This window comes from Protopterus annectens, chromosome 2.part1, assembly GCF_019279795.1.
Source record: "Protopterus annectens isolate FY-2018-M chromosome 2.part1, PAN1.0, whole genome shotgun sequence".
In the NCBI taxonomy this organism is placed as follows: domain Eukaryota; kingdom Metazoa; phylum Chordata; order Ceratodontiformes; family Protopteridae; genus Protopterus; species Protopterus annectens.
In genome coordinates, this window is record NC_056729.1 from 716,321,288 (window position 1) to 716,340,616 (window position 19,329).

Below are 19,329 nucleotides of genomic sequence, written 5' to 3' on the forward strand. Positions count from 1 at the left end.
AGCAGGAGCTGACAGGACTGGTGGAGGATATAACTGAGTGGGACCTCAATCCACATATAAGCAAGGTTGAAAAGATCCTGTGTCAGATTGCAAAGACAATGCCATATCTGGTTCTGATTCAAGGAGCTGCTGCAGGAGACAGTGATGACAGTTCTGAGAATGAGGACTAGATTCTCACTGCTATCAGGCTGGGCATGGGTGTGCCACCAATGTCCCCTACCTACCGCCAATCCTGGTGTCTCCCAACCTTTTGTCTCCATTATAATCCTTGTCTGTGTTGTATGTCCTGTATGTCTGCTCATACTTCCTAACAGAAAAGTAAAGGCAGACTAGTGACAGTACCGGGAAACAGTTAATGCAATAGTTCTTAGGCTGCTGGATGTAATGAAGTAGGAGTCTATATGTAGCTTTAATGAGATAATTTCTCTGTTTCTACACTGAGGTTTTTACATAGTGTCATGGGTTTGATTACAAGTGTAGGTCAATGTATTAATTCATGACATTTCAAATTACTTTCATATTTTAACTACAAACATGCGTTATTTCTGTCCATATACAACATTTCATTAACATATCATTAACATATCATTTGAATAGTGCTTCAAGAAATTATTCGCAAAAATACTGCAGCACCAACAGGGAAAGTTGTTAAGCCAACCATATCCTGCTTATGTCTTCTTGTTTGTAGCCCTGGCTTACCCCTTATTTCTTCCTATAGGAAGCACTTGATTGTACAAATCATGACAGATTGACAATTTCCTAATTAAGAGTAACCCATTATACAGGTGTCCTTACATATCCCACAACACTTATTGTTGGTATTCTTCGTTGCATCTGTCTCTGTCTCTTTCTCTTCACCCCTTCTTCTTTAGTAATTGTGAATGTGGTTCAACTGTGTTATTTAAAGATCACCTGTACTTATTTTTGACTGCTGTCAAGGGTTCTAATCCAGCCATTGTCTAAGCGTACCTGACTGACTTGTACATTATTTAATGTCTACCTGTTAGCTGTATATTGTTATGATCTATTTTATCCTTTTTTGTCATAAGTTACTTTGTGCCCTCCTCCATCTCACCCTGTCAATATCTCTTCTCCCTTCTGTATTCTTATTCTTCCACCGCTGCATTTGCAGAATGTCTGGGACGGGGCAACAAATGCAAATAAGGCTAAATAAATGATATATCATGACAGGTTGTGATTGCATAGCAGTGAGATGGATATTCGGGGCACCTCATGCTCTGGTGGCATGTGCATTGAGTCCTGGCTTATATAGCATACCTGCACAGATAGACTGTGGTTCAGTTCTGGGACACACAATGAAAACAGCTTCCTTATCAAAGAAGCATTGATACTGTCAGTGGTGGCTGGTGACTTCAAATTAAAGGGGTCTGCAGGAGACAGCTGAGTGGGTGGAGCCAATGGTAAAGGGGTGTGACCAACTAGAAAGGGGTGGAGCTACGCTCAAAACCACAACAATTGGAACTTTAATTAAATACGCTGCCCTGGGTGCCAAACCATCATTACAAGAGTCCAATCAAGACAAAATGAAGTGTGGAAGAAAAAATATTTCAATGCACTGGCTACATGACAACTTACTTAAATATCTAGATGGAAACACAAAGGTTTTGAGGCATGAAAAAATAAATTACTTTTTAAATACATTACTGGAATGCCAGTCAAAATCAAGTATATATAAAAAAACAAGCAGCACTCAACTCAAGCCACTTTTCCTTGCACTGCAGTTCTAATTATAATTTATATTCAGCTTTATAAAATTATTAAGTAACATGCTGAAAGTAGCAATCTCTGTGATACCCCCACTTGTAAAAATGTTTCTTATCCAAAAAAGACCTGCTGACTGACAACAACTATCTACTTGTTTCGTGGGTAAGACATGATCAAAGTAAAAAATAAACAGCAAACAAGAAACAAGCTCTAGATAAATTGCCTAAAGGATTACTGCATAAGTTATGGACCACACATGATAGATTGGCATTCTGTTTAGTTTACGGGTAAAGCCTGCAAAGATGACTGCAAGTCTCCAACAAATGTAATGAGCTTCTGAAAATACTGTAATCCTGTCCTTTATTACAAATACTGTCATATGCATTTCAATACTGAAGGCTTCTATGTTATCTAGTTATGTAAATATTCTCTGCATGGCAACAACGAAAAGGCTTTCAGTGTTGGTAATTCTTTAACAGTATGCTTATTAAAGCTTACTTGCATCTTACAATCTCTGATAAGCTTACCTGATGGTCATTAAAACATTGTTACTTAAACACAGAGCAACAGGGCACTGCAACAGCATGCATTTTCTGAATAATAAGAAGCATAAATCAACAGTATAAAAATATGCCAGAAAACCAGAACATTCTGCAAAATCAAGGACAGATGAAAAGCCAAGGTCATACTTGTGGTCTACCTTGGATGGGGGAAACTGCATAACTGCTCCTTGCCTTGCTTGAACACATCCAGAGCTACTACAATGGGAATTGGAGTGCAACAAGTATGTCACAATTTGAAATGTCTCTGGCTGACAGTGATGGCTTTGACACTCAAACCTCTCAACCTCAATGCAAGAAATCTGGACAAAACCATACATAGAGGTGGGACACAAGCCCACAAATAAGGACAATTTTTAAATATTTCTCTTATAAACTTAGAAAGATAATAGAATATTAGTAGGTCTTGCATTAATATGAATTTTCTGAAGGGTATGAAATCTGAAACTCAAATGTCTGCCATTATTTTCTAACTTCAATCTTTAATGATTTGTCACTAATTTGCCAGAAAACCACAATTTTATGAAAAACAGACCAACAATGTGATGCAAAAATATAAAATTGCCACACAATACAGCTGGGAACCTGTCAAAGAAGGGACACTTTTTCATATTAGTACTGTTAACTTGAGCAGCTGACAAAATAAGAGCATCTACATGCATTTCTGAAATAAAAGCAAACTATAACTCTGATCATTACAGTTATTTATAATTATAAACCCTCCACGTTTTCTTCTACAATTGCCATTTTGCAGAGGGATTATTAGGGGGAGAGCAACATTTTGAGCCAAAATTGGGGACGGTTGAGAGGTTTAGATTAATTCAGATTCTCATTCTTTTGCCCTTGACTTCATATTATGTATAACAGAAAACTCTTTACAAAAAACCCTGAACTCCTCCTCCTGAATCACCCTCCTGGCTAAAAAGCTTAATCCAAGCCAGAAATGACCGAACTAAGAAAACTTATAATCTCCCCTATTCTCTTTAAATCTCACACCTACACATTTCAAGGAACCAACTTTGGCCAAACCCCAGTCAAAACTGAAATTTTAGCAGTCACACTACAGATTAATGACAACTATATATATAATTTGTTGTATCTCCCCAAACACATAATCTAAGAAAACTCTTACAAAACTCTTCCTCTTACTCTTACTACCACCCTTACCCACCATTATACTTGGTGATTTTAATGATGGATTGGAACACCCTGTATACCCAAAAACTCACTACCCATATTAATCTCTATGGTTACTTCCTCAATTCATACAAACTACTAAGAGAATCCAATCTAAACACCTAAAGAAAGACCTAGATTGGATTCTAATAAATAATACCCTAAACAACTAACTCCTATGGGACTTTCCCCTGATAGTATTAGTGATCATATTTACTTATGTTATTAGACAAAAAAATACATATCTAATAACAAGCATAAAAAAAATGCCAGCAAAGAAAAGATTTTCAACCCTGATAACTTCCTTAATGAACTACAGCGCAGACTGGTCCTCTCTCTACCTTGAACCTTGAAATGAAGTTTTCTTATTTTAACACTAAATTTCTACAGATCCTTGACTATATCAGCTCCTTTTCACACCACCAGGATAAGAGCCAAAACTGCCTGGCTGTATCTCTAAGCTAAAAAAAGAATGATCTGAGAAATAAAAAATCTGGGCTAAATGGAGCTACAAATCTCCAGCTGATCATTCCTGCCCCTGCCTCCCCTGCCTGAGATGAGATTTTTTTTTAGTTATGCCTTAAATAAATCATTCTCCTTAGTCTTGTTTTTTTAGCTATGTTACTACTACTACTAGACTAGTTGTACATTTTTTATTTTTGTTTTTTTCTCTTCTGATGTGAAAAGTATAAGTTTCTGAAATGTTGTTATTGCCTTGCCAATTTTGTGTACTAAAAAAAAAATCTATGAAAAAAATCTGATGTGTATTTATTTTTTTTTTTACTTTATGTATATGTATACACAACAATTTTTTTTTACTGTACCGAGTTTTCTCCCCGGGCCTCTACTGTAAACGGATATATATCCAGCTAGACTAGCCCGGTCAACAAATGTAAAATAAATAAATAAATAATTATTCTATAAAACAATTTATTTGCACAAACCACTCAACTTCTTAATGCAGGAAATCTGGACAAGGACAAATATATTGGGGGAACATACAAACAGTACTAAAAATTGCTCTTGTATAAACTTGACAGCTGCTAGATTAACAGGTCTTGCTTTAACATGCATTTTTCTGAAGGTTATGACATCTGAAACTCAATGTCTGTCATTATATGGTAACTTCCCTCCTAAATGATTTGTCAGAAAACCACAAATTTTATGAGGAACAAACCAAAAATAAGAAGCAAAAATCTGAACAGTTGAGAGGTATAGTTCAGCCAGGGCTGTCTGAGTTTGCTGCCCATCCCCCCCCACACACGCAAACCCATGGTCGAATGGAGCCTCCCCCCCTGCAGCCATTCCAATGTCCCATTCCTTAGTTATTTCACCCCATTTACCATAAACACTGTAATGTGCATACTGTTTTACGTCTGCAATGATTTGGATTTCATTTGAAAGTTTTATTTTGCATTTTACATCACAAACCCTAATAGATATCTGCTAAACAAAGCAATGCAGTCTCACAATGAAAATAGACTTAGCATTAAAACTTCTCTGCCCTTGAAACTCACATTCATTGAAACAGCATTGAAATCCAGATTCAAAGAAAATATATTTTGCCAGTGGCAGATAAAGATTAACTTTGGGCTGTTTTCAAATCATAGACTCCTTGAATACGAAACATGCACATGCTCTTTGATAAACCTTCCAGACTGTATTAAATTATATTCCTTGTACAATACAGTATAGTTGTTAGACAGTATTTTAAATTGATTGTTTTGAACATTTTTCCAGTAAACAATGAAACAAAATGCATGCACCAGTAATGACAAAACTGCCCAATTCAAAACATTTCCATCATAAAAGTCTACTCAAACTTCTACAGTCCACCAGTATCAGTAAATATGCACAATCTCTGAAGAAGTAAAAGTCATCTAAATAATTCCATATTAAAGAAATCTGTAACTAATGAAGAGGTTGCGGCTAGCAAACAACTTTATATGTCATTGTTTCATCTACAAATAAAGTGCCTGTTGCCCTTGAGGAATAAATTGCCTATGTTGCATTAAAAAATGATAAGCTAGTAATATTGCAATAGGGAATGGATGGCAAACTGATAACAGGTTCATAGTTACTAGGTATCTTCACCAAAAAGGACTGCAGTATCCAGCCCCTTTACAAGGCAGTACAGTATCAGCAATGCATCTACCTAATGTGGGAGTAGAACCCACAGCCTTCTGCATCAAAAGCAAGTATATTACCTGTTATGCTATTAACAATGCAAGCAGGTTCACCATAAGCAGCACTAAACTTTTGTTCCCCTGTAGCTCTCTACTCGACACTCAGCTGTATCTCTAAAATTTGCAGCACAAGAAATCTGGAAAAAGCCAAAATTTATTGGGGGGGGGGGGCAAAAGCCCAAAAAACAGGGACACATTTTAAACATTGCTTGCATAATATTGGAAAGTTGCTAGAATAAAATTATCTGTTACCACCACTGCCAAGACTTGAACCCAGGGGATCCTGTGCAAAACAGTCAGAGCAACATACCACTATGCCAAATCAGCTGTTTTGTGAAAGAGAGGAAGACTGAAATTTAAATGGTTACCATTTAGTGAATTCACTTCTCACCATAGCTGTCAATCTCTTAGCATAAAACACCGGAACAAAGCCAATAATGGGGGAATACAGCTCCCAAATATATTCAGTGAATTCAGTTCTCACCATAGCTCTCAACCTCATAGGAAAAAACATGTGGACAAAGCCAGTAATGGGGGATTACAGCCCCCAAACATACTCAGTGAATTCAGATCTCACCATAGCTCTCAACCTTTGCACAAAAAAAACTGGAGAAAGCCAATATTGGGGGAATACAGTCCCAAAAATAGGGACAAATTTCAACTATCCATGTTATAAACTTATACAAGTACTGGAATAAAAGGTTTTGTGTTACCTTATACTTTCTGAAGAATATGAAGTCTGAAATTCAAATGCATGTTATTTTTATTTAACATTTGTTAACCAGGAAAGTCTGACTTGGAACAAAAAACAATTTTCGGCATAGCAGGGACAAACACATGTCTTTGCAAGATGGGAGGACATGCAGACTCCACACAGAAGGCATTCCAGCCAAGAATCAAACCAGAGAACCTGTAGCTGTTAGGCAACAATGCTACCAGTGCACCACTGCACTACTGACTTTGCAAGGAAAAACAAACATACAGAAACCACAGATTTTATGAGGAACAGAGAAAATATGAGGCAAAAATCTGCAACTTTTTTACAAATGGTGGTGAGTAGGGAATGCAGGCCCTTGCCACCTGCACCCAAGGTACAGCATTTAAGCCTGAGTGTTCTCTACCCACCACCATGTGTTCTCTAGTCAGTAGTATATAGCAACTGGAGCATTTTACACACACACACACACACACACACACACACACACACACACACACACACACACACCTGAATGAAATCCACAGTAGTCAGCCTGCACACACACCTTAATCCGGTCACAGCAGTCCTGAATCAAAGTCTCCTTAGACCACCCACACAAGCTAACAGCTGGTTTCCAGTTCTCCTGGCTCTGTGAGAGTAAGGCGATGCAGTCCAATGTCCTTCCATTCTGTGCGGCCGTCACCACACAGACTTCTGGGCTGCAGAGCAGCGATGTCTTTGTCCCCTATCCGGACTGCCTAACACAGCAGTCTGGAGTTCTGTGAGTACCAGTAACTCCAAGCACACATACATGGAGTTCCAGGACTCTTTTTTTTTTATTTCTTTTCTTCTTTCCTTCTACAGGTGGGGGGCTGCAGTCCTGCAGTCCTATAGCACGAGCCACCCCTGGATACTGTACTGTTCACTATTGTGTGGATAGTGACATGTGTAGCTCCTTTCCAGAGTTCTGACAAAATTTGATTGTTCATATTTTATTTGTAACTCCTTTCTTAATGCACACATTCAATTCAGTTATTTGAGACAGTCTCAATTGCTACCTGATGTGGCACAAGGAGTCAATACAGACATCTGAAGAGAGTCTAGTGTAATAGGCAGGGGTTTGAATCTGGGAACATCTGCCTTTGAGACAGAAGTGGCTTACACACAGACAGCAGTTATACCACAGTCATAGGGCCACATTTGTCAGGCCTTGACCTACAAGGTAGGGCACTCGTACCACTTATGATAGCAAAGTGCTGTAAGCCCTTAAAGGTGTGCTTCATGATATAACCAATATGTGTAGCTCTGTGGTGTTCATGATCTATCCTGGCATATGTTCAGAAATGACATGATGCAGATGTGAAGTATGTCATTTGTTGCTCTTCGGCATTGCCTATTATCAAAATAATTACATCTTAATTTAGATATTTCTTTGTTACTGCTATGGTTTTTGTCATACTATACAGCTGAATGGCATATGAGGGCTTCCACAAATGTTTCTTACTGTATGGCATGCAGCCAGACTATCAGAAACTGTGATTGGTCGCATGTTATAAAGTTTTCTTTTGTGTTGGTGCTACTGAATTGCTGTAAGTTACTGTTCCCTGTAATTCCATGTGAGCATGCCCAGTGTAACAATATCTGAGAAATGTGTGAATTAACAATGTAAAACCTGAAATCACAAAATGTCATCAGATCTGTATGGTCATTTGTCATTTATGTATGGTGTGTGTTATTATATTACAATTTAGCATTTACATGAGTACATAACAGTTGCTTGTCTATTGCATGTTTATAAGTGATAAACCCCTTTCCCATGAATGCCACATATATTTCTTTGAAAACCTATCCATTTTGGATGTACATAACATTACACCTGTAAGCTCTATTTGGTCTATATACATGCTGAGGTGGAAAATGCTCTGGAGTGTTGTCTTGCATATATAAATTTCATGTATATTAATCTCATATGCAATAACTGCAGTGTATGCATTCATCCTATAATGTATCTTCTGTCCTTGCTAACTGTTAACCTTGACTCATCATTTTATTAGCATGTTTATCACACTTCAACTCCACTTTATCCTTCTCACATCCTTTGTTAGCATGTCTGTTTTTTATTTATGTCCATAACTGATAATTGACATTTAATTATCATTATGGCAGGAGTTTGTTAGAAATGTTTTTTTGGCACTTTAGAACACGTATCTGTGCTGTATCACTATACTTTATCCATTTTCCCTTCCCTATTAACTATTATAAAGTACAGACCATTATCCCTTATAAACAATTCCTCCATTTCGCTTCCCCTCCTTTAAATTCTTTTCACTGTACTTGACCTTAATATTTCCAGACTACAGCATGTGCTGATATCTTAACTTTGCCTGTAAGGAAACTTGCTGACATTCTGTGCTTGTGCATGCAAGTACCTTTCCAAGACCACTAACACTGACCACATAAAGGTGGTTGCAAACATGTAAGCATGATGACCAGCATGCATATTTAATTAACGCTACTGCCCATCACGCTAGCATGCTTACTCTGTGTAGGCATAGCATGATGCCTACATGATTGTTAAAGAATCCAAAGGAGGGCTCAATGAAGAAGACGGTGATGCTAAAAACATTAAAGATAAACAAAGAACGAGGTGGCAGAGACTAAGATATTTAAGTAGTATCACTGAAGTAAATAATATGAATTTTAAAAAAACTCATGGAAGCAGTTGTTGACAGACATGCTTGTTGGACTGAAGTCCCTGAGATCACTAAGAGGCAAATTAGACTAAATGACTATACAATAATTTATCATTTATTTTTCTGTATTTAATGGATATTGCTATACTTTCTAAACAATAGCTGTATTTCTCACAAATATATCTGTTCAAACTCTGAACCAGAAATTTTGATAAGGTTAACCAATTATAAAGAGGAGCACAGTATGTAGGTGAAAGTTGTGGGCAGCTCCGAATTACAAAAAAGTTCATCAGACATCATTCTCTTGAAACAATATTATTATAATTATCTTTCATATCATGCAGAATCTTGTATTGCTGTTTTTGCCTACATGAATGAGACAGCAATGATACAATATAGAGTACCCTTGCCACAGTGTTTTATTTCAGCAACAATAAAAAATGTTAATTCAGTTATTCTTTCTGTTATACCCACTTTATCCTATTCATAGGTGAGGTGGTACTACAGCCTACACTGGCAAGCATCAGATAGAACTAATGCTGGATGGTACAACAGTCTTCTGAAGAATGTTTACGCAGATTAATTCATGTACTTCTGGAGGCACTTCAGAGGGTTGCCATTTCATCTAGAAGCATGTCTGTGAGATGTGTGATATTTATTCATTCATTTATTTTACATTTGTTAACTGGGATGGTCCAACTGGAAGAGCTGCATTTTCAGCAGAGGCCCGGGGAGAAAAGCTCCACTTAATTCAAAACAACAAATAACAACAATAATGATATTATACATAGTGTAAAAACAAGTATTTGCTATACTAGTAGTACCTAGTGAGAAAAGGAAACAGTACAGACAATTCAAATCAGCAATATTTGATATGCACATTCTGTTTGTTATAAGAAACAGACAGAGATTACAACAAGTTCATGTTTGTCAAGGGGTTCCATTTGTAAGACCCATGCTTACTGGGGCATGTACTATGAGAGAAAAAGAGAAAGTGTGGAGGTAACAGTTTTAGGATTATGTGACACATGGACAGAGCCAAGAACTTATAAGATGGGCCTTAAGGGAGTTTTTGAATTGTGTGGTATTTGATGCAGACGTCACGGATGTAGGGAGATTATTCCAAGTTTTTGCTATGTTCTTCTTTCAGCTTTTCCCAGTTAGGGGTTGCCACAGTGGAACTCCGGTCTGCTAATGATTGGCAGCAGATTTTTACAGTGCCAAGGTGCCAGCCCGACGCCCAACCTTCAACGAAGGCATGCCCATTCACGCATGTCTTTTGAACACCACTCGACCGTGGGGAGGACATGCAGACTCCACACAGAAGGCACTCCAGCCAAGAATCGAATGGGAGAACCTTTTGACAATGCTACCACTGTGGCGTATTCCAAGTTTTTGCTATAATGTGTGAAAATAGAGCTTTACTTGCTGTGTTGTTAGCTGAGGTAATAGAGAGGAGTGATTTGTGATATGATCAGAGCACCTGGGAAAAACCTGTGCAAACAGAGGGAGGACACACAGATTCTACATAGTAGAAATCTCAGTCAGAAACTGAACTGAAGAACAATACAATGTCAGACAGGAATGCCAGGCATTGTATCACTGCACCCCCAGCAAGAATCAAACAACTAAACTAAAAAATTCCACAAAGTTTGGGGAAAGTTTTTCCAGACTAAGATTCTGTCAGGTAAGTGCAATAGGGCAGGTATTCACATTGTCCAAATAAAAGTAGCTGAAGAGAAACAGCATAACAGTGGGTCAAAAAGAAACCTATCTGTCCATTGATACAATTACTATTCTTTTGAAACTAATTTCCCATCTTTAAAAGAGGCAATTTTCTTTAAAAGATTGCTCTACCCAGATGCTAGTTTATTTTCTCATCATAAAGAGCTTTTACTTTCCTTCCCTTAATCTAGTGTGGGAGTAGTACATTGGGCTGATGTATAATGAATCGAAAATGGTCTTCAGTCTACCAAAAAAGAAAAAAACTGATGGCCAGCTCACTGATAATGAAATGTTCATAACAGCATAAACCTTACATGTCTGATCATTAGTAATAGTTTCTTGGTAGTTCATTTACCAACTCGATGGCTACAGTAGGTTTTATTGCATGGCATAGTCTTGTCACAAACAATTCACAGTCTATAAACTTCAGTGTCCTTGAAAATACATATGTCTTAGAATGCATTTATACTACAACAATATAACTGACTTATCCTGGACTTTGGGAAAATTAAGGCCTGTTTTTCTTTAAAAAGGTAAAGACAATCAATTTCAATGATATTCACTTTTTATTTTTCAAATAATTACACTAAATTGAATATGTTAATGATCAGCAGGTGTTTTTTGAGAAGTGCCTTCTATAAATGTTTTTATATCTGTATTCTTCATAGACACGTACACACACAAACACGTACACACACGCGCGCGCGCACACACACACACACACACACACACACACACACACACACACACACACACTTGACACACACACAAACTTGACACACACTTGACACACACTTGACACACTCTGGTACTTCTCCATGTTATACCTGAATAACTTATTGCACTAAATTACATTTTGCATTATCTCTGATAGACTGACTACTCTTCTGATCATCTCTGAATAATGTACATGGGTAGCATTTAAAACATGAGGCAGCTGCAGTGAACAAGTATAGGAATTTTGGGCCAATAACTGACAACATATTAATGTTTAAAAGTAACATTTTCTGTGTTACATGAATGTGTTATTTCACCTTGAAATCTACATTTAAAGTATGTCATCCAGAAAGTCTGTAGTTCTTATCCCCCTACTTCTGTCTCATGAGAATATAACCCATCAGTCTATATATACTGTGCTTTGGACATACAGCCATTAGAATATGTGGGCATTTAGGGTGTTCTAAAGGTTTCAATATGTTTATTATGTGTTCTATCAACTTTTTAGGAGTAACCCAATAAATATATTAAAAGTAGTTAATGACAAAGTAAATCCTACCACACTGAGTTTAATGTAGTGACTTTCACATGTTGTACAAGAAATTATGTAAAATGTTTGACCTGAACACGGCTAAGTCCTACCTGGAGTCAAAGCTTTCTAGGCTTACATTGGAACATATTTCCTTTTGCATTAATGTTTATTGAATCAACCCATGACTGTAAGACCAAGTTAGATTATGCCAGTGGTAATGAAAAGTTAATGCCTAAAACCATGGATGCATGCTCTTTGATAGTTTCCTTGGGAAGCTTTGAACTTGTAGCTCAGCAACATTTCTGTTGCAGCTGTCTACGTGAGGAAGTGTCACAATACATACGGTAAGTGTCCAAATACTTCTTGGTGAGGTTAACAGCATTCCTTCCATTTTGTCTCACAGTACAATTCTGATTCTAAAGGTTGTGTATAAATTCCATTTTGTATCAAGTACACCAAAACAGTTGCTTGGTGCCATTAGCAGTTCATGACACACAGGTTTCTGTGGATAAAGTACACTTCTTTTGCCACTCTGTAGCATCATCACAACCTGTCTTAACAATGTTATGTTATAGTTTGCTATGTCTGAAAAAGAGGGTGCTAGTGTGCTAGCAACTTCCATTTGGCTTGGTTCTTTGTAGGATTGTTGTAAACTCCTCCCTCATATGTTCAGCTCCCTCCCTGTCAGAACTCCTTACAAATAACCGAACAATCTTTCCAAGACATTGAAACATACCTTTCAGAATCTCAACTCATATTCAGTCCAAATAAAACAAAGCTTATGCTCTCCACTAATAGCAAAGTTCCTGATAACACTCCCCTTCACCATTTACTCAGCCAATAAAGCTAAAATTGAACCTGTCCAGAGCACCAAACTCCTTGGAGTCACAACTGACAACAACCTAAAATATGACAAACACCTCACTCTAACTATCAAAAAGGGTCCACATTAAGCTAGGTTCACTATACAGAGTCAAGCCATACCTAACCGAGGCCACTAGACATTCCATAGCCAGGACCTATCTACTCTCTACCTTTCTATATGCCTCACCAATGTTCACTAATCTCAGAAAATCAGATTCAGACAAACTAGAGTCCTACTAAACAAAATTGCAAGATTCACTTCTAGCCTCCCTTGCAAATCACATCACTGCACACCACTTTATAAACTAAATTGGATTGAATTACCCAATCTCCTATTCCTCAGCCAACTAACTTTCATTCAGTCCATCTTCCACCATCCAGCAACTGTCCTGCACTCAAGAGCTTAGTGCAGCCCTACTCAAATGGTAGGCCACTAAGATCCTCTAACAAACTACTACTCAAAGTAACCAGATCTAATAATTGTTACAGTAACTCTCTATTCTCCCACCAAATATCTAAGCCCTGGAATTGCATGCCTCAGACAATTCTAAATTCTAGCAACACCTCCGAATTTAAACTACTGCTTAAGGAACACCTAATCAAAAACCTGACTTTGATCCTGTACTAATACAGGCTGATCATTTTGTCCTTCCTTGTTCTTGTAACCAAAATCTCTCTTCACTTACTACATTCTAACATCCAAACTATCCCTTCTCTCAAGGAATTCCAATTTCTCTCTACCTATCTCAAGCTCACTACTGTTCCTGTTTTTATCTAATTCAAGCTTCCTACAGTTTCATTATATTCCCTCCTTCTTGTACGTCACCTCAATATTGCTTTAGCTATCACTGTTTAGAACACGTAACACTAGCATAGCAACAATCAGTCATATTCATGTTCATATATAATACTTGAATCTTGTAAATATTTACCACCAATAAAATTATATTGATTTACTGATCAGTCATTTCTCTATGGCATGAGTTATTTCATGCTAGTTTATTTGTTACCTTTCTTTTTTTCCAATTTATATTACTCTCTCAATTTATATTGTTTATGTATAAACTATTTGCTACCTGTACTTACCAAAGTTATGTATTCTTGATTGTTATCAATATCTTGTATTGTCTGTAATGTGTTTTTGTAATGGAGCTTTTCTACCTGGGCCTCCACTGAAAAAGGGCCACTGGCCCAGTCAGACATCCTCGGTAAACAAATGTAAATATAATACTTCTAAGAAAGTCTGTGCACTGATATTTGTAGTAAGTACTATACTGAATATAATGTTATATTTAGCAATATGCCATGGGATTCATATAATAAGATATACATGTAAACTATAGCAATGGTTTATTTGGGATGATTTTCCCCAGGCCCATCTTACTACTGATGATGGATATGCCCTGGAGCCATGGTTGATGACATCTATTAAAAATCCAATAAAAACACAGATGTCGAGAAACAGAAAACTTTTATATAACAGCAAAGCTTTCGGGTTACAAGCCCTTTCTCAATACTAAAACAGGTTTCATTTACATACACAATTTAAATAGGAGCCAAAATAATCACATGACCTGCAGCCAAAGTCATATGACAAAAATTGTAATACATTTCAAAAACATTACAAAAACATTACAAAAACACCTATTATATGCATATATAAAATAATAATATTATAATAATATATACAAAATAAAAATAATAAACCTACATATTAATTACTTAGTTTAATTTAGTATGCTGTATTTTAACTAAAATAGGTTTTAAAGTAATACTGGAATTCAGATTATGTTACAAAGATTTTAGGGGGAAAAAATCCAGCAACCTTTTTTTAAACCAGGTACACTAAGATGTATGAATTGTAGTTGTTGCATTGATATTAATGACAACAGCACTTTCCTTCATCCTGTAACACATAGGAATTATAAATTTAACGTAGCGGCTACCTGTGTTAGCAATAATGTGGTTTATTTGGCAACCTGTGTTTTGTGCCCTTCTTTCTATGTGGGAAAAACCACTAGAAAGTTAAAAGAACATATTATTGAGCACAAATCCGAGATAAGAAGAGCTAATGAAAAGAATGCCCTGTATAAACATATAAATGCTTTTTTTTAATTGAACATAAATTCAAATTTAGGGTTAAGATAATGTATCTATATCTTGTAGAGGGGGTGATATTAATAATTTATCAGAAATTAAAGAATATGAGTGGATAATAAAACTGGCAGCCGATCATGCACCAGGGCTGAATTCCAGTATTACTTTAAAACCTATTTTAGTTAAAATACAGTGTACTAAATTAAACTAAGTAATTATTATGTAGGTTTATTATTTTTATTTTGTATATATTATTATAATATTATTTTCTGTTTCTCGACATCTGTGTTTTTATTGGATATATCTATTAAAAATCAACAGACCATGGCAGATAATAGCTACATCTATGCCCTGTCAAAAACACAGTTTACTGTTGAGCATATGTTTGGCATGCTGAAGGCCATTTTCTCTGCCTGGATGTATCTGGTGTTGCCCTACAGTATGACTCTAGCACATGTAGTATGATATTTTCTGCCTCTGCTATGTTACACAACATAAGTTTGAGGAAATAGTTGCAGCAGGGAGTAGGCATGCAGGAGAAAGAGCTTCCACATCACCATGCAGTGGATAATGAGTTCAATGAGGGGGCATTTAAGGAGCCGGCAGCAGTGGACACTATGCCAGACAAAGACGGGCGCAGTATGCTGTGGTACTGGCTAAGAGGCAGTGGCTTACTCATAACTAAGGGCAGGAGTAAACCATTATACAGAACATTAAATGTGATGCATGCAATCTGGGAAGTATTTATCCCCAACAACAAAGATTCTACACGCACTGCCAGTATAGCATACACATGAAAACACGTGTAGAATTGCAGTTAACATAATCAGGGCCATCCTCTGCTGAGGACTTTATAAATACCTGTGCATGGCCTCACAGCAGCATACACAAATGGCACCTGTAAAATTGCATTTGCACCACGTTTCCCATTGACAAGGCAGCTTATTCACAATAAAATACACTATAGAAAGTTATTGTTGAAGCACTCATTGACTTGCAACCATATGGTCCAACGTATCTTCCTTTTGATTGGCACACTTGTCATGGCTATCCTTTAGTGCAGCTATAGCTTACAAATTGTACCACACACATTCACAGAGCACATTGCCCAAACAGTTTTCAGAAACATTCCTGCTGGAGATAGAGTATGTAAGTACCAATTTAGAAATTCAAAACTATGTCACAAAGAATTGTATCTCCTGATGAGAAAATTTTCTGCACCTAGGACTGCAGTTTGGGAGACTGTCAGGGCATAATCTTCCATAGCATAACAAGCATCTCTGCCACCAATGGTCTTTACATCACAATTTAAAAATGATAATTCAGTAGTAATAATAATAATAATAATAATAATAATAATAATAACAATAATTCAATAAATCAAATGAAGTATAGCCAGCCATGGCAGACAGCAACAGAATCTGGCCATCACCACCACTACATGTCAGCCACCCAACTGTGCAAAGCCATGTCCTCTGCACAATGGCCTTCTTCTGGTGAATTCTGCATGACAGATGGTCTTGGCCAGTCACAATTGCTGGGGTATGTTTTTCTGTCATTTAACAGTCACGCTGGCTATAGCTGAAACATGTGCCATGGTGTGCAACATGAAAACAGACTTTACCATGTACAAATACTCATTGTAATTGTTCTACAACATAGTTTATTACATATGCCAGGAGTTTGATGGAGAGTACTACATTAAATGAGATCTATCTGATCAAGGCTGGTAATGTCCTTTCATCTCAGACCAAAGAACTGCCACTAGCTCATGTTTTACAGGCATGTTTCACAGTTGGTTGCATATTCTGTTTCAATTGATGCTAATAAACAGAGCTCAGAGTCTCACCTGCTGAAGATATCCATCCAGTGAAATAATGTTAGCATTGACACAGTTACAGATTAAAGGAAAAGCTACACATCTGTAAAAGGCTAACATTCCCTAACTCCCACCTTCATTGAACCACCAAGCATTCTAAAATCATCTGTCATTACTAAGTGAGTAAATACCTCAGTCACGATCATTATCAAGGACTCACCATAGTCATAGTAGCACTGCACAGGTGGACACTACAAGCCATATGGATATTTTGGGAATCAGAAGATTTTGCTTTAGAGAACATTTGTGACTAAAACTAAGAAAGAAAAAAACGCTCAGGCAATCGCTGCTCCACGCTCTTTAATATAAATTTAAACGTTACAAACTTGTCCAACGCTTTTCGTCTAATTCGATGGTTAGACTTCTTCAGATAAACTGGCAAACATTAATCATTTGATACAAACTTGTTTAAACAGCAAGCCTTCGCTATAAGAGCCGCCAAAATTCAACCAGTATTACTTTTTCTTAAAGTGACAGAAATATTTAAATTTATAAAGTCGACAAGATGTATGAATGTCCACTGAAATCAAAAATTGGTGAATTAAAACCTATTAGTTTTAATGCCTAAAATGTATTGTTATATTAAAAAATGCTTTAATTTTCAAATGAAAAAATAATAAATAAATGAATAATAAAACATAAAATTATCAGCCAAATGCTAACGCATAGTGTTTGATCAAGAAAGCGGTCTATTTTTGAACCAATAAGCTGTGTACAACAAATTTTAAAATTAAAATAATAAAAATATTTATTTATTAATTAATGTTCTATTCATAGAAACTAACCATTTTTACAGTGCAATTCAAAAGATGCTTAGAATCTTATAAAATTATATTAATATACAAATTGTATTGATTTAAAACAAAATTAAATTAACACTATTAAAATTAATTTATTTAACATTATATTATCATTAGTTTAAATCAAATATAGGTTGAATATAAATAGGGATGAAATCTTGTTGGCAGAGGCTATATATTTATTTATATTGTTTGTATTATATACTACAGTATTTAAGATATCTGTGATTCAGATATCAAAATATTGTTCAAAATTAGTCTATTGCATAACTGCTTCTTCTAATTGGTTGTTGTATATATAATTGTTTTATTATTAAAGTTAAACAACCTAGCTATTATCTCTCTAAACTTCTTAGTTTTAACAGGCACATGAGTGAACATTTCTCATTAAGGCCAGGATAAGTGAAAGCATTAAGTTTGATCTGCCGTAACAGTTCACATTTCTCCAATAATAAATTAAATGGACCCCCTCTGATTTCTTGCTTCATTTGATGAATTACTTTAAAACAGAATTTATGTTCAGGATATTCCATGACGTGCCTCGCTAAGGCATTGTTTTCTTATACAATTTGATGCTTCTCAAATGCTCGTAAACTCTATCCCTTAGCCTTCGCTCCGTTTTTCCTATATAAAAGCAAGGACACCCCTGGCAGGTAGCTAGGTAGATGATTCCTTTAGAATTACAATTGAATTTGCCCTTAATGTGGAGTTTAATTCCATTGATGTCTGTTGTTATACCTGGGGTCATATAATGGCAGTATGGACAATTGCCACATTGACCCATTCCTCTATTGAGGGCTGTCAGGTTGGCATTATTGTGTTTTTGAAATATATATTTTAAGTTAGAGCCTTTCTTCCATATAACTTTGGGTACTAGACCTAATTTAGATGTTAATATATGGTCATCATTAAGAATATTCCAATTCTTCAATATGATATCTTTGATACTAGCAACGTCTAAAGAGAATCTTAAAATACATGCCAAATTGAAATCTTCAGTGTTAGATCACCCCCTTGATGTAGTTTGTGATGATTCCATAAACTGGACTCCATCTTTTTGAACACAGAAGTCTTTTTGCTTTAATATAGGTCTGTAATATCCATTTATTCTTTTTATTTTGACTTCTTCTAATATGGGGTCCAAAAAATGCTGGGGATATTGTCTATTGAGGAACATCTGTTTTAAACTTAAGCATTCCTTCTCAAAATTTTCATCTGTTGTGATCATTTGTGTGGCTCTGATGAGCTGTACTTTAACCACCGACTTTTTCTGATGCATAGGATGTGCATTAGAGAAGTGCAAGAATTTGTTAGAATAGGTGGATTTTCTAAAGATGTTTGCTTCATATACTTCTTGTGCCCTATTCTTACTCAACTTCACATCTAGATAAGATATGGATTCTTCATTATAGGTATGGATGAATTCTAAAAAATCTGTACTCTCATTGAACATGTTTGCAATGTCTATTGCTGATTTTTCATCTCCATGAAAAATTATGAAGATGTCATTTATGAATCTAGCATAAAAAGTTATTGTGCTATTGAGAAAATCATTATTGAATACAACATTTTTCTCCCAATAAGACATCACTAAATTAGCGTAGCTCGATCCACACGGGGATCCCATCGCAACTCCTTTCTTTTGTTTATAAAATTGGTTTTCAAAGAGAATAAAATT